General features: G+C 37.8%; 1 pseudogene; it reads left to right on the top strand.

Annotated features, from left to right (window-relative positions):
• Window positions 1-513: 513 nt before the first annotated feature.
• Window positions 514-21,929, top strand: LOC129525338 (oxysterol-binding protein-related protein 9-like; annotated as a pseudogene).
• Window positions 21,930-23,600: the final 1,671 nt, after the last annotated feature.

Raw genomic sequence — 23,600 nt, 5'->3', positions numbered from 1 at the left:
TCTTTTCCTTCAGCCATCAGTAACCTTCGCTCCTTGTAAATGGCCTTATGTATATGCACCGTTGCAAAAGCATATCGGCTGTCTGTATATACTGTCAGCTTTTTCCTCGCCTTTAAGGTAAGAGCTTGGGTGAGCGCTATCAGTTCGGCCTTCTGGGCCAATGTCCTCGGGGGCAGGGGTTCCGCCTAGATTACTTCAGTCTCTGAAGTTACTGCCGCTCCAGCGTACCTCTGGCCTTGATGCATGAAGCTGCTCCTATCAGTGAACCAGACGAGGTCGGCATCAGGAAGTGGGCGGTCCTGCAGGTCTTCTTGAACTCCGTGCACCTGAGCTAGTATCTTGGTGCAGTCATGGAGTGGGGCATCTAGGTCCGGGTTGGGCAGCAGCGAGGCAGGGTTTAAGGTCGTTGGGGGCAGGAAAATTATCTTGAGAGGATTTAGTAGTAGTCCTTGGTAATGGGTGAGCCGAGCGTTACTCATCCATCGATTAGGTGGCTGTTTGAGTACACCTTCGATGGCATGTGGAGTAATGACCCGCAATTCTTGCCTCATGACAAGTTTATCAGCATCTTGCACCATCAGAGCCGTGGCCGCAATCATTCAGAGACAAGGGGGCCACCTGGCAGCTACTGGGTCTAACTTCTTTGACAGGTAGGCAACTGACCTCCACCAGGGGCCTAAGTTCTGAGTTATTACCGCCTTGGTGACACCTTTATTCTTATCCACGTATAAGTGGAAGGGCTTGGTAACATCAGGTAGTCCTAGTGCAGGCGTGGAGAGTAGGGCGGTTTTAATCTGTTGGAAGGCCAACTCGGCTTCGTCTGTTTAATTAAATGGCTGTTGCCTCTGTGTTGCCTGATACAAGGGTTTAGCCAGTTCTGCGAACCTAGGTATCTATAGTCTGCAAAATCCTGCCGACCTCAGGAATTCTCTCACTTGTCGGGTGGATTGTGGCCTGGGGATCTGCAGAACAGTTTGTTTCTGGGCGTCTGTTAGCCAGCGCTGCCTTCTCTTAAGCAGGTACCTTAGATATGTTATCTCTGGCTTACAGATTTGAGCTTTCTTTGCTGAGGCTCGGTAGCCTAGATTCCCCAGAGCTTGTAAGAGACCCTTGGTCCTTTGGATGCAAGCTTCTTGGGTCTCAGCAGCAATTAGGAGGTCATCAACATACTGTAGTAAAATTATTTCAGGGTGTTTACGTCGGTACTCACCTAGGTCTTCATGGAGGGCCTCATCGAACAGGGTAGGAGAGTTTTTGAATCTCTGCGGCAGCCTGGTCTATGTCAGTTGGCCACTTATGCCTCTATCAGGGTCATTCCACTTGAAGGCGAAGAGCTTTTGGCTCTGAGGGGCTAAAGGCAAACTGAAGAAAGCATCTTTTAAGTCTAAAACAGTGTACTATTGATGTTTAGGGTTTAAGGTACTTAGGAGGGTATACTGGTTAGGTACAGTTGGATGTATGTCCACAACCTTCTTGTTGATTTAAGTCTTGTACAGGTCTGTATTCTTCACTATTAGGTTTTCGTACCGGCAACAATGGAGTATTCCAGGGTGAGTGACATGGGCGAAGGACCTCTTGGTCAAGGAGCCGGCGGATATGCGGGGCAATCCTTTTCTTGGCCTCTAGGGGCATTGGGTATTGGCGTACCTGCACGGGGTCTGTCCTAGGCTTTAGTTCAATAAATAAGGCAGGACGGTGTTTTGCTAGACATAAGCCCTCCATCTCTGCCCATGCTTCTGGATATTGCTGGAGCCAGGTTGCTATGTCCTGGTCAGGGGCTGCTTTCTCCTGGTGGAGCCAGTACTCATCTTCTAGGTTTATAGTCAGGACGGACACGGGTCAATTGTGGGAGTTGGTCACGACGGGCCCCTCAGGGAGGAAATGGATCTGTGCTCCTATTTTAGTTAGCAGGTCTCTCCTCAGTAGGGGACAGGGGCTCTCAGGGATGACCAGGAAAGAATGGGTTACATTCTTGGCTCCGAGGTTTACTGTTCTTTGTGTTATCTATGGGTATTTCTTAACTCCTGTGGCCTTTTGTACCTACGAGGATTTGGAGGATAATTTCCTATTAGTTTTAACTAAGACCGAGTGCTGTGCTCCTGTATCGACTAAGAACTGGACTGGGAACCCCTCCACTTGCAAAGTTACCTTAGGTTCGGGGAGGGGGTCCGAACCCCGTCTTCCTTAGTCTTCGTCTTGAGTGACTAGTACGGGTGTAGACCTAGGGGGTCCGGGTCTTTGTCCTCGTGGTTTCTTTTTGGGGCAGTTTCTTACCTAGTGGCCAGCCTCCTTACAATAGGCACATTGGTCTTTGCTCAGATTATCATGCCGGGGGGGCCGCCTAGGTTGGGTGTACTCTGGCTGTAGATGCTCTTTCTGTACCACTGCTGCCAGGACCTTGGTCATTTTTTCAGTGGCCTTAAATTGCTTTTCCTCTGGAGTATCTCTGTTATTGTAAACCTGCTGGGCTATCTGAAGGAGGTCCTGAATCCACTTCCTTTCCAAGTCTTCTAATTTCTGGAGTTTTCTCTTAATATCTGGGGCTGCCTGATTTACGAAAGACATTACAACAGCTGCCTGACTTCCTGGAGCCTCTGGATCTATGGGGGTGTACTGTCTAAAAGCTTCCATTAATCTTTCTAAGTAGGTAGCTGGGCTCTCTGTCTTCCTCTGCAGAATAGAATATACTTTAGCCAAATTAGTGGGCTTGCGAGCAGCTGCCTGGAGACCTGCCATTAGAGTCTGGCGATAAAGGCATAGCCGTCCTCTACCTTCTGCCGTATTGTAGTCCTACGCCGGCCTGGTCAGAGGAAAGGTTGCGTTTATGAGGTCGGGGTTGGCAGTCGGTTGACCGTCATCCTCCGGGACCAGCTTTCTAGCTTCTATCTGTATTCTTTCTCGCTCCTCCGTGGTGAACAAGATTCGGAGGAGCTGCTGACAATCATCCTAAGTGGGCTGGTGGGTGAACATGACACTATCCAGTAAAGCCAGTAAATCTTTGGGGTTGTCTGAAAACCGAGCACTCTGAGTCTTCCAGTTATACAGATCACTGGTGGAGAATGGCCAGTACTGGAGCCTGGGGATTCCTGTGTCATCTGGGGGTCCTATTTCCCGAAGGGATAAAGCCACCGTGGAGTCAGGCGGCTGAGGGGGGCTAGTCCGCGAAGTGCGCCTTCGTGTCCGCCCCGCCAGCCTTTCAAAGTTACTTTCCTTTTCAGTGGGCCCGTGTGTGCCAGCCGCCTCCTGTCCGCCTGCTCCTTCCCGCAGCTCTGCCAGGGGGGCTGGGGCCTGGGGCCCGGAGGGGTACGGAGGGGGTTCTGTGAACAGTGGGTCCCCGCTGTCAGGTAGAACAGGATGGGGGGGGGCAGTTGGCTGCTTGGATTTTAGTGGTCGAGCAACCAGTGCCTTACAGGGTTCAGAGGCTAATTGGAAAGGGGACAGCCAAGGAGGCGGGTTCTCAACAAGGTCCTGCCATATGAGGTTATATGGGATTTGATCTAAGTGGCCCGCATGCCTAGGTAGGAAAATCTTGGACTTTACTCTAGTGATGACAGCAAGTCGGAAGGTCCTTTCGGGTGGCCACCTCACATCAAAGGCAGGCCATTTGGAGCGACACAGAGTAATTAGCTTTCCTTTCCTGGTTTCTATACTAAGATCACGGCCTCTTGCTCTAACTTCTTTGAAATTACTCGTAAGGAGAGATATGAGAGTGCTCTGGGTATTACCTATCCTGTAATAATTTGTAGTCTCTTCCTATAAAGGAATGTGGGTTTGAATCCTTGTAAAGGAAATCTGATTTGACTTCCTAATGATATCTAATCGCAGGAGCACTTTGGCAGCCCGGGTCAGAGTTAGCTGCCTGGGTCGTAGTCGCGCCGAGGCAGCCCAGATCAGAGGCAGCTGCTGCCCGCCAAACCGGGGCAGTTCAGATCGCAAGCGCGCACCGGAAGCCCGGGTCAGAGTTAGCTGCCTGGGTCACGGTCGCGCTGAGGCAGCCTAGATCAGAGGCAGCTGCTGCCCACCAAACCGGGGCAGTTCAGATCGCAAGCGCGCACCGGAAGCCCGGGTCAGAGTTAGCTGCCTGGGTCGCGGTCGCGCTGAGGCAGCCTGGATCAGAGGCAGCTGCTGCCTGCCAAACCGGGACAGTTCAGATCGCAAGTGCGCACCAGAAGCCCGGGTCAGAGTTAGCTGCCTGGGTCGCGGTCACGCTGAGGCAGCCTAGATCAGAGGCAGCTGCTGCCCGCCAAACCGGGGCAGCTCAGATCAGAGACAGCTGCTGCCCACCAAACCGGGGCAGCTCAGATCAGAGACAGCTGCTGCCCACCAAACCGGGGCAGCTCAGATCAGAGACAGCTGCTGCCCGCCAAGCCGGGGCATCTCAGACCGCAATATAGATCAGATGAGAGCCAGGGGACGTCTCCCACCGGTCTCCGCTGGCCATCCTGTAGCACGTCCGCCAGGACTGTGCCAGCTCCAGTTTCAGACTTCGCGAGTCACAGATTCGGATTCAGAACAGACACAGACAGACAAACGGAGACGAGCCAGCTCACCTATCAGTAGATCGATCCTAGCAGATCCATTGACTAGGGGTCTGGTGGGCTTGGGGAATCCCGGACGAGCCCCCAGATGTTACGCCCAGACCATTAGTTCCTCAAAGAAGACCACCAGAGTCCAGAGTCAAAGCCAAGCGGCAAGGATCTTTACTACAAGTTCGAACCTGGTCCTTCTATTCCACAGCATACAAGAGGGCCTTGAACAATGTGAGTGTTTGCTTTTTATAGCCTGAGAGTTACAGGGGAACAAAGGAATTCTTTTGGTTCCTGCTTTTTCAGTAAAACTTTGAACGGCTGTCCTTTTATCGGAGACTTTCTTGGTGGTGTTTGTACTGGGCTCAGGAAGTTTGAGAGATATATGGCGATATGTGGTGAGATGAGAAGATAGGATGTGTTTGTACTGGGCTTGTTTGTTTTGAGCCCGGAGCTGAGGAATGTGCCCGGCTCCTTTCAAGACATCTGAAAACTCAGAGTTTGCTTGGATTTCTATTTGTTTTCTCCCCTGACACAAGTGGATTTATTGATGAGTGGATTTATTTATTTATTTTTCCAAACATGAGACCAATGTCTTTTATAGGCTACAAAGAGCAACATCAATCAGGTGAGTGGCACAAAGAATTAGAATCTTAGTCATACAAAGAGAGTCCCATTTCCCTGCAAAGATTCCTGTCAGCTGCAACATTTTGAAGCATATTAATATCAAGCCCTGAATATGTGTCTTGTTTTAAATACTGTAGTATAGGGCAATTCATCAGCCCTTTTGGAAATAATGATGCAGATTTGAAGTCAGGCATATTTTAAAGAAAAGGTGCTCTTCAGTTTTTTGTTTTTTGTTTTTTTTTTAGAATTTTTGCTTCCTAAGAACAAGGGAGTGATAGTCAATACAAATCACCCAGATTCAGAAGTGGGGCAATAAGCATAGTCTACAGGATGGTGTGTATTAGGTCTGATTATGCCTCTTAACTGTATTCTGATATTCTCATAACTTCTCTGCAACTGAGCAGTAGCATTCATGCTGCTGTTTTATTTCTCATAGTGTCCAAAAAAAAAAAAAAAAAGAAATCCACCAAAAAGAAAAGACCAAACAGATCTTTAAATAAAGAGAATAACGAGGAGAGTTTTATCCAGTCTTTGATTTTTTAAATTTCAAATAGCAAAAGATCTGTTACATTATAATATCATATCCCAAATAAAAATTTAGATAATTTTAGCCAGGTGAAAGAGATTTTGAATTTTTTATATTCCTTCTTATTTGTAGTATCAGCAGGTCAAAAGGTAAGTGTACTCTAAAGCCAAATTTAAAGATCTAAAATTATTTATTGTTTCTTTTTGCTGCTTATTATTCCTAATAAATAATAACTAACAAGGATATGGTAATTTTGATTTTGCTCAGAAAGACAAGCTGTCTTATGACAATGAAAATATGCTTGTAATAGTAACTAAAATAAAAATCCTAATATTCCTTAATCTACACTATTGAAAAATAAAATAATAAAATTAAAATAAAAGATCCTAAAACTATCAGGGACCTTAGAAATAGTTTTACTAAACCATCTCTCTTCAAAAATTAGAAAAATGAAATTTGAGAATAGTAACAAACATATCAAGGTAACACTGGGTATGACTTGCAAAAAGTGGCTAGAGAACTCTGCTTTCCTATTCAGTAGCCCTGTGTCTCTTTGCTTATGAAATGCAGGCTTTCCTCAGTATTATGAAGGTAACAGGCTAGTACACTGGCTTCTCTGGCTTCTTAAATAGTGCAATATATGAGGGATATAAAGAAATCTAACACATTCTTTACTGGAACTAGATAGAAACCTCTTGTGAACCCTTAAGTGGAATGAGTGAAATAAGCAATTATCCTAGCTGTTGCAGCAGAAGGAAGAAAGAATGAAATTGACCTTAGTTATCTATTTAAAAAGAGAAGAAAAACTGGAATGAGAAGAAACCTAGCATCATGGTTCAACCAAGAGTTAATATTTGTATCATTTCAGAAAAATGTAATCATTATTTGTTGTGGATGACTTTTTGCCTCATGTGATGGTTCTTACATTGCGGTCAATAAATAAAAGTTGTGCTGACAGAAAGCTCGTGTGGTAGATCATGTAATTTACAAGAGACTGAAATATATCATAATACTGCATCTAGTACTTAACCAAGAGCTTCAACAACACATAAATCTTACCTTACTTTGACACAATCATAGAGTCTTGTTTCATACTAGGCTTTTCAATTGTAGCTGAGCATTCAAGATTGCTCTTGTAATAAGTACCATTTTTCTCCCCCATTTCTCCCTTTGCCCGAAGAAATGGAATCTGGAAAGTGCTAAAACAATTGAAGCCTCCAGGAAATTGTCCTGAAACCAGAAACCAGCAGGAAATTGTTCTGAATACCCTATAGGCAACATCCAAAGTATTGTTTAAAACATATTCCTTTGTAATAACTGTCACTATTTTTTTAATAAGTGCAATAGTATTCATATTCGAGCTACTGAACTCTGTGCATAGATGTTGGACTGTAGCGTAATATCATCATAAAAGCTCCAGCACAGGGAAAATTGAACTTTTTATGGGATAAGGAATTTATCTTCACAGCATGTTTAGGATCATCGTTGAATATTGCAACTGTCATTAAAAGCCTGCTTAGTGTCTGTACCAGAAAAAAATTCTACTGAAATCCTGATTCCTTTAAAAATTATCTAAAGATATTTTTGAGGAAATGCTTTTTGCTCTATTTATTTCCCACTCCATTAAGTTTTTGCACTGATTATAATTTGCTTTTCTAACAAGCATCTTTAGCACTGCTCCTTACTACAATAGCCTCTTGTAGAGTTGCTGAAACTGCTCTTTAGGGTTTGAAATTTTTTTCTCACAGAAATAAAGAGATAAGCAGTATTCATCAAGCCCTTTTGAAAATATAACATGCTACCCTCATTTTATTTGATTCTGTAGTTAAATTGGTTAAGCTCATATGTAGCCTTCTCTTTTCAAGTCTTACATTTTACAGTAGGCTGAGCTCATGGGATTGCCCTTTCTATAGCATCTTCAGGTTGCCATTCTCCAGATGGAATTTTCTCTCCAGTCTTTTAAACAGCACACCATAATCACACGTTTTGCTCTTTTATGTAGCTTTGCTCTGCATCTGCAATCTGGTGCCTACTTTGCCTCTCTTTACAACACCTAAGGGTGAATGTGCCTTTGAGCAATAACTCCCAATGTACTTTATGCCAGGATACTACATAAATGAAAGGAAGTATAAATGCATGAAGAACAGGAAAGAAAATAATATATCTACCTCAAATATAAAAGACAGGCATGTTTTATATAACCATTTCCATATTGCTATTACCATTTCTACATTATGGAAATGTATATTTACATTATCCATGGGGCAAACTGAGAACATGAAAATCAGTGTTTTTCCCCGGTGCCTCCTGTTTTTAAATGAAATAATAAATGAAAACGTGTTTTCAGAGCCTGTTTTCTCGTTCTATTCAAAATATCACTCTTTTTCATAGGGCATATAATGTCAGTATTTTAAAAATTGTTCTTTATGTAATTGTAGTTTTTATATTTAATATTATTTTTCAGGTTTTTAAGAGAGATACATATGTACTATAAAACTTAGAAAATATAGGGAAGACAATAAAACTCATATGTAATCTTGGACCATTTTTACTTTTATATAATACTCAAGATGAATACATTTAATAAAATTCTGAGGCTATTAGGTACATTGTTTTGTAATCTATTATTTTCCCATAACATATCATAAGTTCTTTCCTACATTATTATTTTTTCTTTTTTTTAATATCTATCCATGGATCCATGGAGCTTTAGACAACTAACAGTAAATCTTGGTATCCATTAAGACAAGCATCCTCGCTTTTTTCTTTTTATTATTATTATTATTATTATACTTTAAGTTCTAGGGTACATGTGCACATGCAGGTTTGTTACATATGTGTGCATGTGCCATGTTGGTGTGCTGCACCCATTAACTCGTCATTTACATTAGGTATATCTCCTAATGCTGTTCCTCCCTCCTCCCCCCACCCCACGTCAGGCCCTGGTGTGTGACGTTCCCCACCCTCTGTCCAAATGTTCTCATTGTTCAATTCCCACCTACGAGTGAGAACATGTGGTGTTTGTTTTTCTGTAGTCTTCCATCATGTTCGGGTTTGTTTTCAATTTGTTACTAATACAAATAATTTTGTGTTAAAAGTCACGTGCTTAAAAAAATGCCAGTGCTCAAATTTTTGTGTAAATCTGTTTCTTTAAGTTTGTTGATAAATTGTAAACTTAAAAAACTTTATTATCAAGTCTATTTTTTTATTCTAATTTTGTCTTTGTTTTACTACATTGTGTCAAAATATAAAAATGTAGGAAAACAGGAAATGCTTGATATCTATAAAAAACTTTCCTCTTATGGAGAGTAATGTCTATCTAGTTCAACTCCTCATTGATTGCTTAGAACTAGGGGTATTGGGAATTCAACAGACTATGCCGAAGTAACATTAGATGGTCACCAATCACCTTGTAAGAGGGTTCGGTTACTGACAGAAATTTGAGGTTTCTTGAATGCCTAGAAAAGTAGGGAAGCTAATTTGGATTACAGAGTAATTGCTCTGGAGAATAGAGGAGTCAGTGAATCTTGTGGCCAAATAAGAAAGGGAAAAAAAAGAGAGAGAGAGACCTAGGGTGCTAGAAGGATGAATTGCTATAAATAAGATTACTGACACTGAGTGCAGGTATAGAGGCAGAGAGGAAACAGCAAAGAAAAGAATGTGGAAAGTTAAAATGTGCCTAAAACAGTAAAAGAAATACTCCTTAAAGTAAGGTATCTTGAACCTTAAGGTAAAGGCATCTTGAAAAACAGACATATATTTTGATGATGATGATCAGAAGAACTCTGGACTAGAGGCTGAAGTCCTCCTATGCTTGGCAAGTTTCTGAGAGGCAGACGAGCCCTGTCTACACAGAAGAAACATACGTTAAGTAATTATAATATCAAAGGATGAAATCCAGAGAAGATAAAATATGTGATAAAACACCAAAATCTTCCTCATACTTACAGATCTACATATCTATTTTCCCTTTGCTTTATAGTTATGTAAAATGTTGCTACATAGCAGAGGAAAATTTAAATAAATGTTAATAAGTGTAAGTCATCAATTGCAGCTCTGAATGGAGAACACAAAAGCAAACATAACAACTTGAGTGAAGAGACCATCCGACATTCTAATGTGAGAACCTGACAGGAAATGAAGGTGAATCAGAAACTGAGAAAACTTAAATAAGAAATAAAAGGGAAAAAAGCCCTCTTAGAAACAAAGATGAAATATAAGAATTTCAATGGAAAATAAGCACAACAGAAAACATGGTAGGGAGATAGAGACTGCATACGAAATGAACAAATGAAGGGAAATAGAATTACAAAAAAGCAAAATAAAAAAATGAGAAAACAGTAGCCATTGGAGATATGATATCTGTAATATTGGAGTAGTCCAGAAGAAAAAACTAGAAAAATAAATTATAGTCATTTTTAAAATTATAAAACTGAACTTAAATAACTGAAAGGAAATGGTATTTTCCAGGGAGAGTTGTTGTACACACAACCCACATAATTAATACAAGAATACAAAGTAGGCTGGTCTCAGATATATCCACAGAAATATTCAATTAAAATAAATCCAGAATATTTAGTAAAAACACGTTACAAATACATACATGGTAAGTCAGTGAAGACGGTATAGTAGGAAGTATCAGGAATCTGTATTTCCACCTGGCCAATAATTATATTGGCAGAACTTTTCTGAAGTGACTATTTTGGAACTCTGGAACTTATTTGAACACTTGCAGCTTCCAGGGGAAAGCATTGCTTATATGTTGCTGTTAATTTCAGTCCATTTCTACCATTAGCATGATTGCTGTCCATCCTTCATCCTTTATCCCCTTGGAAGGCAGCTGTGGGGATGGCAATCACATATTTGCCATGGATTGATGGAGCCAGGGTGAGAAATACAGATGTCTTCCAGATCTCAGGGTCCCAAGTTCTGCTTGTGAATTGATGCTTCTAATTGCTGATGTCAAGCAGATTGACTGCCATGTGACTCAAAATGGATCCAAGACCTAAACTTTAGAGCTGAAACTATATTTATGAATATGACACCAAAAAGCACAGGCAAAGCAACAAATTCAAAAATAGACAAATTAGACTTTATCAAAAATAAAAACTTTTGTGCATCAAAATACACTATCATAAAAATGAAGACTACCTACCTACAGACTAAATGTGAGAAAATATTTGCAATTATTTATTTGATAAGCGTTTAACACCCAGAATATATAACCATCTCCTACAACTCAACAACAAAAACAGAACAAATGACCCAGTCAAAATGGACAAAGATTGCTACCACAAACATACAAAATATCATAAGAGGCTAAAATGAACGATTATAGCAACAAACTGGATAACCTAGAGGAAAATGATATATTCCTAGAAACGTATAACGTACCAAGACTGAATCATGAGACTGGGCTGCGGTGGCTCACGCCTGTGATCCCAGCATTTTGGGAGGCCAAGGTGGGCAGATCATTTGAGGTCAGGAGTTTGAGACCAGCCTGGCCAACGTGGTGAAATCCAACTCTACCAAAGATACGAAAAATTAGCTAGGTGTGGCAGCACACGCCTGTAATCCCAGCTACTCGGGAGGCTGAGGTGAGAGAATCATTTGAACCTGGGAGGCAGAGATTGCAGTGAGCCGAGATTGGGCCACTGCAATCCAGCCTGGGCAACAGAGTGAGACCCTGTCTCAAAAAAAAAAAAAAAAAAAAAAAGACTGAATCATGAAGACGTATAAACAGTAATTAAAAAGTCTGTTATCAAAGCAAAGTTCAGGACCAGATGATAGCATGACTAAATTCTACCAAATATTTAAAATTCTACCAAATTCTAAATGCTACGAAATATTTAAAAAATACAAGTACCTATCAAACTCTTCTAATGATTCAAGAAAATAGAATACTTCCAAATTCATTTTACAAGGCCAGCATTACCCTGACATCAAAATGAGGCAAAGACACTGCAAGAAAAGAAAATTACAGGCCAATGTCCCTAATAAACATACATGCAAAAATCCTCAACAAAGTACTAGAAAAATTAATTCAATAGCACATAAAAAATTCACAATGATATAATAGGATTTATCCCTGGAATGCAAAGATGACTGAACAACTGTTAAATTAAGTTCAGCCTAAAGCTGCCTCCTTACATATACATTTGGCCAAAGGGCTTCTTCCTACATATTTAACTATAACCTAACTGGGTGTGTAAACAGACTGCAAACTATTCTTGTAACAAGGAGCAGAATCTCAGCTAATCACAGCAGCTGAGTTTCAGACAGTCACAGGTGGCCACTGTGCCTCATTTCCATTTTTGGTACATCACTTTCCCTTTGTGTTCATAAATGGTATTAAACCATGTGGCAGCCCCAGAATTGCTCTGGAACTATTCTAGTTCTGGTGGCTCCCTGATTTGCAAATCTCTCTTTGCTCAATTACTCTTAATTTAATTTGTCTATTTTTTTAAGTAATACATAAGTCTATAAATGTTATACAACACATTAATAGAACTAAAGACTAAAACTATGTGTTTGTTCTAATAGATGCAAATAAAACATTTGACAAAATTCAACACCCTTTCGTGGTATAACTCAAAACAAGTATATCAACACCATAAAGCCTACATATGACAGATCCACAGCTAACATTATATTCTACGGTGAAAATCTGAAAGCTTTTCATCCAAAGTCTGAGACAAGACAAGGATGCCCACATGTTCCACCCTAATTCAACATTGTCGTGGAAGTTATAGTCAGAGTGATTAGGCAAACAAAGAAAGAAAATCATCAAGAATAAAAAAGGAAGTTGTCTTCCTTTAGCTGATAGCATGATCTAATATATAGAAAACACCAATGACGCCACCAAAAAACTATTTAGAATTGATTAATTCAGTAAAGTTGCAGGATACAAAATCATACAAAATTCAGTAGCACTTCTATATACTAACAATAAACTATCTGAAAAAAATTAGGAAAGTGATTCCATTTATAATAGCATCAAAAATAATAAAGTGCTTAGAAAGAAATATAACCAATGAAGTGAAAGACCTATATATTTGAAAACTATACAATATTGATAAAAGAAATTAAAGAGAACACAAATAAGTGGAAAAATATACTGTGTTCATGGATTCAAAGTATTAATATCATCAAAATATTCATACTACCCAAAGTGATATACAGATTTAATGGAATATCTATCAAGTTTCTATGACACTTTTCACAGAAATGGAAAAACAATCTTAAAATTTACAACTACAAAAGACCCTATACACAATCTAGAGCAAAAAGAAGAAAGTTGGAGGCATCACAGTACCTGAGGTCAAAATATAAGACAAAGGTATAATAATCAAAACAGCATGATATCGATATAAAAACAAATAGACTGATGTAACAGATTCTAGAAATAAACCTATGCATTTGTAGATAATACATTTTTTGACATAACTATAAATAACACAAAGAAGAGATAGACGGTCTTTTCAATAATGTTAGAGAAATTGGATATCCACATGCAAAAAATGAAATTGGATCCTTATGTGACACCATATACTAAAATAAACTGAAAATTAATTAAATACTTAGTAAGACCTGACAACATACAACTAGTGGAAGAAAACATAGGGAAAATTCTCTATGATATTAATCTAGGCAATTTTTTTTATGTTACATTAAAATCATGGAAACAGAAGCAAACTCAACAAATGGGATTACATCAAACTAAAAATGCTTTAGCACAGCAATGGAAGCAATTAAGAGTGAAGAAAAAGACCTCTAAATTGGAAGAATATATTTGACAACCACATATCTGATGAGGGCCTAATATCCAAAAAAATAAACAATAAACTAGATTAAGAAACTCAATAGCAAGAAAAGAAATAAACTGATTAAAAAGTGAGAAAAGAACTTGAATAGACATATTTCAAAGGGAGACATACAAATGATTGACAGAAACATAAAAAATTCTTTACATCACAAAGTATCAGGAAATTACAAATTAAAAGAATAACGTAGTATCATCTCACATCTGTTAGAATGGCTATTACCAAAAAGACAACAGATAAGTGTTGAAGATGTGGAAAAAAGGAAACCTTGTACATTGTTGATGGCAATGTAAATTAGTACAGCCATTATGAAAAACAGTACAGAGATTTTTTCAAAAAACAGAAAATAATATTAACATTTGATCGAGCAATTCAAAAAAATTGAAATCTGCATGTTGAAGAGATATCTGCACTGCTATGTGTATTACAATGTAATTCATAAGGGCTGGGCGTGGTGGCTCACACCTGTAATCCCAGCACTTTGGGAGGCCGAGGCAGGTGGATTACGTGAAGTCAGGAGTTTGAGACTAGCCTGGCCAACATGGTGAAACCCTGTCTCTACTAAAAATACAAAATTAGCCAGGCGTGGTGGCACATGCCTCTAATCCCAGCTACTTGGGAGGCTGAGGCAGGAGAATCGCTTGAACCCAGGAGGCGAAGGTTGTGGTGAGCTGAGATCACGCCATTGCACTCCAGCCTGGGCAACAAGAGCAAAATTCCATCTCAAAAAAAAGTATAATTCATAATAGTCAAGATATAGAATCAATCTACATGTTCATCAACAAACGAGTGAATAAAATGTTGTATCTATACACAATGGAATAGTATTCACCTTAAAAAAGAAGGAAATTTTGTTATTTGGAACAATATGAATGAACCTGGAGGACATTATGCTAATTGAAATAAACTGAGCATGGAATGACAAATACTGCATGATCCCACTTACATGTGTAATCTAAAAAATTTTGAACTCATAGAGGTAAAGACCAGAATGATCATTACCAGAGGATGGAGGTGAAGAGTGGGGAATGGAGAGATATGGATGAAAGGATGAAAGGATGAAAGTATATTTTCAGTGATATAGAAGGAGTAGGTGTTTGAGATCTATTGAACAGCATGGTGGCTTTAGTTCATAATAATGTCATGTGTGTTTCAAAATTGATAAGAGAGTAGTCGATTTTAAATTGTCGCTCCACGCCATTAAAAAACAGTATGTGACTTGCTGGCTATGTTTGTAGCTTGACTTAATCATTCCATAATGTATGCATGTTCTAAAACATTACATTGCACTCCATAAATACATAGTTATTATTTATCAATTAAAGTAAAATTAAATAAGCAAAGGACTTTAACATTTCCCCAAAGATATACAAATGGCCAATAAATGAAAAAGAAATTAGCTCAGCACCATTAGTCATTAGGGAAATCCAAATTAAAGTCATAATGAGATAACACTTCACACCTATTATGAAGATTATAATTTTGAAAAATGAAAAATAGCAAGTGTTGGCAATGATGTGAAGAAATTAGAACACTCATGTTTTCCTGAGGAGAACTTGAAATGGTACCACCACAATAGAAAGCAGTTTGGTGGTTTCTCTGAAACCACTGTATTTAATCACTGAAAGATTAAATACAGAATTACACATATTCCTGCAATTCCAGTTCAACATATCTATCCAAAAGTATTGAAAGAAGGGGCTCAAACATATTTGTATTCCCAAGTTCATACTAGCATTCTTAACAATAGTCAAAAAATGGAAATCACTCAAGAGTCCAGCAATATATTAATGGATAAACAAAATGTATTTATATACATACAATGGAATATTTTTGAGCCACAAAAATGAATAAAATTTTGATATATGCAACAACATGGATATACATTGAAAACATTATGCTTAGTGGAATAATCCAGACAAAAATAACAAATATTGTATGAATCTTCTTGTATGACTTACCTAGAGTAGTCAAAATCATAGTGACAGAAAGTAGAATAGTCATTATGAAAGCAGAGAGAAAGTGATTGTTTAATGGTTACAAAGATTTTGTGGGGAATGATGAAAACCTTTTGGGTATAAATAGTGGAGATTACACAGCATTGTGAAGATATTTAATGAACAGAATTTTATACTTACAAATGGTTAAAGTGATGAATATTTTGGCACATATATTTTATCATATTAAAATATGCAAAAAATTATTAGGCCAGATATAAAAACAATATAATAGAATTTAAATCAAGCATATCTGTCATACAAAACATGTCAATAGAATTAATTTACTTTATATGAAATAATTTGCAAATTTTCTCCCAAAGTAAACTCAAGAAACATGACTAAAATTTCTTATTTGTCAAACATTACCTGCACATGTGCACACATACATACAGAGCAAAAGGAATCCAAGCAAATGAACATATTAAAAAAATCAGGGAGATAATATTAATATCATAAAAAGAGTTTTTTCAAAATTGTTAGGATAAACATTTTAAGAACTCTGGGAGTTAACCAAAGGCTTCCAGCAATTAAGGAAGTATTTAATTAAGAAAAATGCTGCAACTTGGTAAGAAAAGTGAGTTTTACGGCATTTAACTTGAAATACTCTCATTCTCCTATCTCCAGCTCCACTGTAGCCTTGAAAATCAACAGCCCACCATCATAGTGAAAATTGCAAACCAGTAGAATGGCAGCCTCCAGAGACTGTAAAAGGGGGCTGGAAATCTTTTAATGTCTCATTCTTAGATAATTGTCGTTCTCTGACATTTTTTATAGTTCTCCACAAAATTCCACTTAAAAGGCTGTCTTTATTTGATCTATGATCTCACATACCACAAAAATCCTTTTTACTCAGGAATATATTTCAAAAATAATGAGAATAAATTGTTTACATTTCTGGTTTCCTGGGACAATAGATAACAGTTGGGGACAACAACAGGCTATTCAAAACACTTGCTGGTGAAAGTTGGGAAATGACATGTTCATATTGTCTTTGAGCAAGCTCTGAGATATTCCTGGAAACAAGGCCATATGTATTTGTATGACTGCGTGCATGCCCAGGACTTTCTGCATATGAAGAAGTAACAGAGAAGGCACTAAGTTCTCACTTCTGGCTTACTTTGAGACTTGGTGCAAGCAGAAGGTGAAGAATAAAGGACACTTCTCAATTGCCTGGTTGGGTCTTGAAGTCATGCCCAACACAGAGTCCCTTAGCAAAAGATTGGGAAACTTATTGGTTCTAGGCATTCAAGAAAATGTCGTTTCAATCATTAGCTGACCACTAAGCTAACCCAGCAGAGACTTTCATGGCTACACCATCCAAAGAAACCCTCCTCTAACCCCAAACAAATGACTGTTAAGTATACTAAATAATTTGAAATGGTTGCTAATTATAAGCTCAGTATATAAAAAATTAATTGTGCATAGTGTATTTCTTTGCACTAGCAATGACTGATTTAAAAATAAAAACTATAAAACAATGTTACAGTAGAATCAAAGTAAATAAAATACTTAGAAATAAATTTAACGAAAGTGCAAGATATGTACAATGTAAACTACAAAACATATTGAAAGAAATTAAAGATGGCAATTATCCCCAAATTAATTATCTAATTAATCACAGTCCTGACCAAAAATTCACCTTATTTTTAAAATTAATGTGATTCCTTTATAATTGACAGATAATTGCACGTATTAGGGAAGGAGAGTGTGATGTTTCCATTCAGTTATACATTTTATAATGATTAAGTCAGCATAATTTTACTCATTACTTTGTAAATGTATCATTTCTCTGTGATGGTAACATTCAAAATCTTCTTTTCTAGCTATCTTGATACATATACAACACTGTTATTAGCTGTAGTTACCTTACTGTGCAATATAGAACACCAAAACGTATTCTTCCTATTCAACTGTAACTGTGCCTGTTGACCCCACTCTCCTGGTTCCCTCACCCTTCCACAGACTCTGATAACTACTATTCTACTCTCTACTTCTATGACACTAACTTTTTTAGTCTCCACGTATGAGTGAGATTGTTTGTCTTTCTGTGCCTGACTTTGACTTTTTTCACTTAACATAATGTCCTCTAGCTTTATCTACATTTTTGCAAATGACCTGGTTTTCTTCCCTTTTATGAATGAACAGTATTAAATTCAGTATTCACATTGTGTGTGTGTGTGTATGTATGTATGTATACATGTATTACATTTTCTTTATTCGTCTATAGATGGGCATTTAGATTGATTCCATATCTTGGCTATTGTGAATTGCATTGTAGTAAACTTGGGAGTTCAGATACATCTTCCACATACTGATTTCATTTCCTTTGGATATATATTGAGTAATGGATTGCTAGATCATATGGTAGTTCCATTTTCAATTTTTGGGGGGAAGCTCCATACTGTTTTTCTTAATGGCTGTATTTATTTACATTCCCATCAACTGTGCATAAGAAATCCTCTTAACCTTTTTAAAAAAGATTGACAAGCTTATTCCCAAATTCATATGAAAATACAAAGAAACCAAAGTGACTATAATAATCTTGAAAAATAACAAATTTGGAAGACTTCTTTCCAATTTCAAAACTTACTACAAAACTAGAGTAACCCAAATGCGGTATTGAAATTAGAATATACATGGATAGCAATGTTTCCATTTTTGAAACATTTTATAGAAATAAACCAATAGATTTATAGTCAGTTGATTTTTTATGTGTGCCAAGAAATTCAGTGAGCAACCAATATTACAACAAATCTACATTCATAGGAGACAGCTATTTTACCTAGTAGTAGGAATAAGTAGACTTCAAGAGATGTGTTGTTGGAGTAGCAAGAGGTTATAAATTGATGCAAAGAGGGAAAGCCAGATCAATAATAGAGCAATGGCAATAGGGTATAAAAGAGTCTCTCTCCTTATCATCATGAGCTCAGAAAAGGAGAGGTACAGAGTCATTTATGCTTAAGAAATACAACTAGAGCTTGTGTCTCTGTATTTTCAGAACAGATAAGGAGAGACATAGGTTTGCATAAGTAGATTAGAGCCTGATTTGGAAGGCTATTCATACTGTGTAGGTATTTCATGTCAATATTTAAAAAGAGAGGGGAAAAGAAAAAGAAAGACAAAACAAGTCACCTGTAATTCCAATTTCAACTGAAAGGCAAGTTATATTTGTATCTGAAAACTATTTATCACTAAATAACCTATAATTTTCTCACCCTACGCTTTTGTACCTGCTATTCTCTAAGACTAGAACATATATTATTTCCTGCTTTGCCATTCTCTTCAACTCTACCTCCCATTATCTTTCACTACGCCAGTTTATATAGGTCTGGGTTAAAATGCTTCCTTCTCTCTGAACCCTTTTCTGACTTCATGCAGTTAATTTCCCCTTTGCTGTGTGCCCACACAGAATTTATACAGTTTTTCATTTTCACACATATCACCTTGAATTGTAATCTATCTGATTTTTCCTCTAGAAATTCATCTTCTTGAAACAGAGATGACTAGGTCTTAATTACCTCTGTATCTTACTGCCTACACTGCCTCTGGCATATGAGAGATATTCAACAAGTTTTAGTTGAAAATGTACGAATAAGTATCCCCAGTTAATTGATTCATTGGTTAAGACTATCAGCTACTGCTCAATCTGTGCATAATATGAAGAGAAAAACTTTAATACTGTTACTTCCATGCAACACTAACATAAACAATTGATTATTTTACTTTCATTTAACTTCCTCTGCAACTGTTCCAGCCTTCTGTGATCCAGTCATGCCAGCTCTGCATATCATCTGTTTACATGTATCTGATCAAAATATTATTTTTCAGAAATCATTTCCTGGGCATGATTTCTAATATAAGCACTGTGTGGTCTGTGTCTTCTGAAATAAATGGTGGAGGACATTGGCAAGCTTTTGCTGTCAATCTCACAGCTGAAAAAAGATTGGTAAGCTCACCAAAATTTGCACTATAGCTGAGGTAGACTGATTCCATACAATAGGTGGAAGAAAAGTAGCATCAGGTCCAATTGGTTGAGTGTCAAATTTAAGTCCAGGACTTACTTGTTAGGTTTCTGCCTTGATGCTGTCTAACACTGTCAGTGGAGTCTTGAAGCCTGTTACTATTATTTTGTGTCTGTCTAGTTCTCCAGAACAATCAGGCAAGATAAATAAATAAAAGATATCCAAATATGAAAAGTCAAACTATCTCTTTTCACCAGTGATATGATTCTATACTATATCTAGAAAACCCTAAAAACTCTGCAGAAACGCTTCTAGAACTAAAAAACACATTCAGCAAAGTTTCAGGATACAAAACCAATGTACAAAATGAGTTGAATTGCTATATACCAATAATATTCTAGCTAAGAGCCAAATGAAGAACACAGCCCTATTTACAATAGAGAGAAAAAAAAATGAAGTACTTAGAAATACAGCTAACCAAGGAGGTTAAAGATCGCTACAAGGAGATCTACAAAATTCCACTGAAAGAAATAAAAAAAAGATACAAATGTAAGAAGAAACACCCAAGCTCCTGTGTATCAGGACTGAGGCAGATCCAGAAGAATCTATCCAGTGCTTTGGGGATAAGCCAGTTTGATGGAATTCATCGGCATCATAAAATTCATCTTCACTAGCAGAGTAAGAGAACTCTGGGACTGTATTTGGAGACACGTTCACATGGCTTGGAGAAGTTAGACTGCTATTTGGTGGTGAATGGCCACTGCCTGTACTATTTGGTGTAGGAGTCTTATGCTGTCCCAAGGTAGCCAACACAGGTCCAACTGGTAGGGAAGATGGATGCTGCTGTTTTGACTTACACATCTGAACAGGTTCTGGAAGTAACAATCTGGGAAGGCGTTGTGCTGATCACATGTTCCAAAGGACTAGGTTGATAGATTGCATCTACAGGATTAATAGTACTTATTCCATCTGCGTGCTTTTCTGCATTACCCTTTAGCAATCTGCAGCAACACAATGCAGTGTTTAGTTGATTCTACCATGCTATTTGTTGTTTCTTTGAGAGTTTCCATTTTCTTTCTCTGTTCATCTTTTTTGTAGTTTTGAAGGTTGTCATCAAAAAACTTTAACTGTTCAATCAAGATTTGTAGGTAATTACATCAGCAGCAGCTCAGGAAATAGTCTAAAACATCCAGATACCAGAGAATCACTTAATTCTTCCATGTCCAATGGAACAAGTGATGCTGACCTTTTTGATTCACATGACAGTAGAGATGATGATGAGTAGGCAGGGTCCGCAGGGAGCACAAGAGCATTATCATGCATCTCTTGTCACAGGTTAGGCTTGGGATGGATCTTACTAAGGTAGTTCTTCCAAGGTTTATTCTTGAAAGAAGATCTCTTTTAGAAATGTATGCAGACTTTTTGCACACTGGGACCTGTTTGTGTCCATTAGTGACTAGATGGATCACAAGGATAGAATGGTTCTGGTTGTGAAATGGTACCTCTCAGCCTTTCATGCAAGAAGAAAAGGGTCAGTTGCCAAAAAGCCATACAATCCCATTTTGGGCAAGATTTTTCAGTGTCACTGGACACTACCAAATGATACTGAAGAGAACACAAAACTAGTTTCAGAAAGACCAGTTCCCTGGGTTTCCAAAAATACTGTAACATTCATGGCTGAGCAGGTTTCCCATCATCCACCCATTTCAGCCTTTTATGTTGAGTATTTTAACAAGAAGATACAATTCACTGCTCATGTCTGGACCAAGTCAAAATTCCTTGGGATGTCAATTGGTGTTCACAACATAGGGCAGGGCTGTGTCTCATGTCTAGACTATGATGAACATTACATTCTCACATTCCCCAATGGCTATGGAAGGTCTATCCTCACATGGTCCTGGGTGAAATTAGGTGGAGAATGTTGTATTAATTGTTCCAAACAGGCTAGAGTGCAAATATCATCTTCCATACTAAACCCTTCTATGTGGGCAAGAAGCACAAAATTACTGCTGAGATTTTTTTCTCCAAATGACAAGAAGTCTTTTTGCTCAACTGAAGGGGAATGGAATGGTGTGTTGTATGCAAAATATGCAACATGGGAAAATACATCCTTTGCAGATACCAAGAAGTTGCCTGTAATCAAGAAGAAAGTGATGAAGCTAGAAGATCAGAACAAGTAAGAATCCCGCAGCCTTTGGAAGGATGTCACTTTCAACTTAAAAATCAGCAACTGAAGCAAAGCACAGGCTTGAATAAAAGAGCAGAACCCCAAGAAAGGAAAGAGAAGGAAATTCAGTGGGAGACAAGGTTATTTCATAAAGATGGAGAATATTGGGTTTATGATGAACCATTACTGAAATATCTTGGTGCTGCCAAGCATTAAGTTTGAAGATGCAAAGTATATACATGATGATCAGGGCAGTAGGCATAATTCAGCAACAAACAATCTTCCTTTGGGAGAAACCTGTTCACTACCTTCTTATTAGAGTGGTTCCTATCTCAGGGATACTGGACTTTTGGACTCAGATGAACAATTAAAGTGCAAAAAACTTCCCTTTTCCCTCTGTGGCAGTTACGATTTTGACTTCAGTCCTGAGAAAAACTTCAGGTTTTGAAAACGAGATAATGTCTGCTCCTTTTCCAAACCCCACACGTTGAAAATCATTTATAAATCCAAACCTGAAACTCTGTACTCTAGTACTGCTATTAAGATATACAACCTGTTTCTTAGTACATATAATCTTGAGATACGTACATGCACACACACACACACACACATATATATATACACACCACATACACACACATATGTGTATATATGTATATATATGTGCATATATATGTGCGTGTATATATATGTGTGTGTGTATGTGTATATATATGTGTATACATATATATGTGTATATATATTATATATATGTGTATATATACATATTATATATATACACACACACACACAAACCTGGTGCCAGATTTTTTCATAAATACTCTGCCTAATGTAAATATGGGTTCCTCTGAGTTGTTTTAGAAAATTACCATAATGTATTAAAATCAAGTGTTAGGAAATGTCATGGTCTTACCTATAATAACTTTTATTTTAGAATTGGACTATTATTAAACTGTATCTAATCCTGGAAAAAAAGGAACAGCCCATACTCATAGATCAGAAGAATAAAAGTTGTTAAAATGGCCATACAGTCCAAAAGCAATTTATAGATTCAATGCTATTTCTATCAAACTGCCAACATCATTCTTCATTGAATTAGAAAAAAAAATTCTAAAATTCCTGTGGAACAAAAAATAGCCCAAATAGCCAAAGCAATCCTAAACAAAAAGAACAAAGCCAGGGGTAGGCATCACATTACCTGACTTCAAATTATACTAGAAGTCTACAGTAACCAAAACAGCTTGGTACTGGTATAAAAACATTTGCATAGACCAATGGAACAAAATAGAGAACCTAGACATAAAGCCACATACCTTCAACCATCTTATCTTTGACAAAGTTGACAAAATTAACCAATGGGTAAGAATTCCATATTCAATCAATTGTGCTGGGATAACTGGCTAATGCAGAAGGATAAAACTAGACCCTTACCTTTCATGGTTTACAGAAATTAACTTGAGATGAATTAAAGATTTAAGTGTAAGATTTCAAACTATAAAATTCTGGAAGAAAACCAAGAAAATACCCTTCTTGACATCAGCCTTGGCTAATATCAAGAATTCCTAAGAAGTTATGGCTAAGTCCCCAAAAACAATTGCCACAAAAACAAAATTGACAAGTGGGACCTAAGTAAACTAAAGAGCTTCTGCAAAACAAAACAAAACAAAAATCAATAGAGTAAACAGACAACCTACAGGGTGGGAGATAATATTTGCAAACAATACATCTGACAAAGGTCTAATATTCAGAATCTATAAGGAACTTAAACAATTCTGCAAGTATAAAACAAATTACCTCTTTAAAAAATGGGCAAAGGTCATAAATAGATACTTCTCAAAAGAAGACATACAAGCATCCAACAAATATATGAAAAAATGCTCATAATCACTAATCATCAGAGAAATGCAAATAAAAACCACAATGGGATGTCATCTCACACCAGTCAGAATGGCTATTATTAAAAAGTCAA

The sequence above is a fragment of the Gorilla gorilla genome, chromosome 9 (assembly GCF_029281585.2).
Source record: "Gorilla gorilla gorilla isolate KB3781 chromosome 9, NHGRI_mGorGor1-v2.1_pri, whole genome shotgun sequence".
NCBI lineage: Eukaryota > Metazoa > Chordata > Mammalia > Primates > Hominidae > Gorilla > Gorilla gorilla.
Note: the sequence above shows the minus strand (reverse complement) of the source record. Positions and strands in the feature narration are given on the sequence as shown.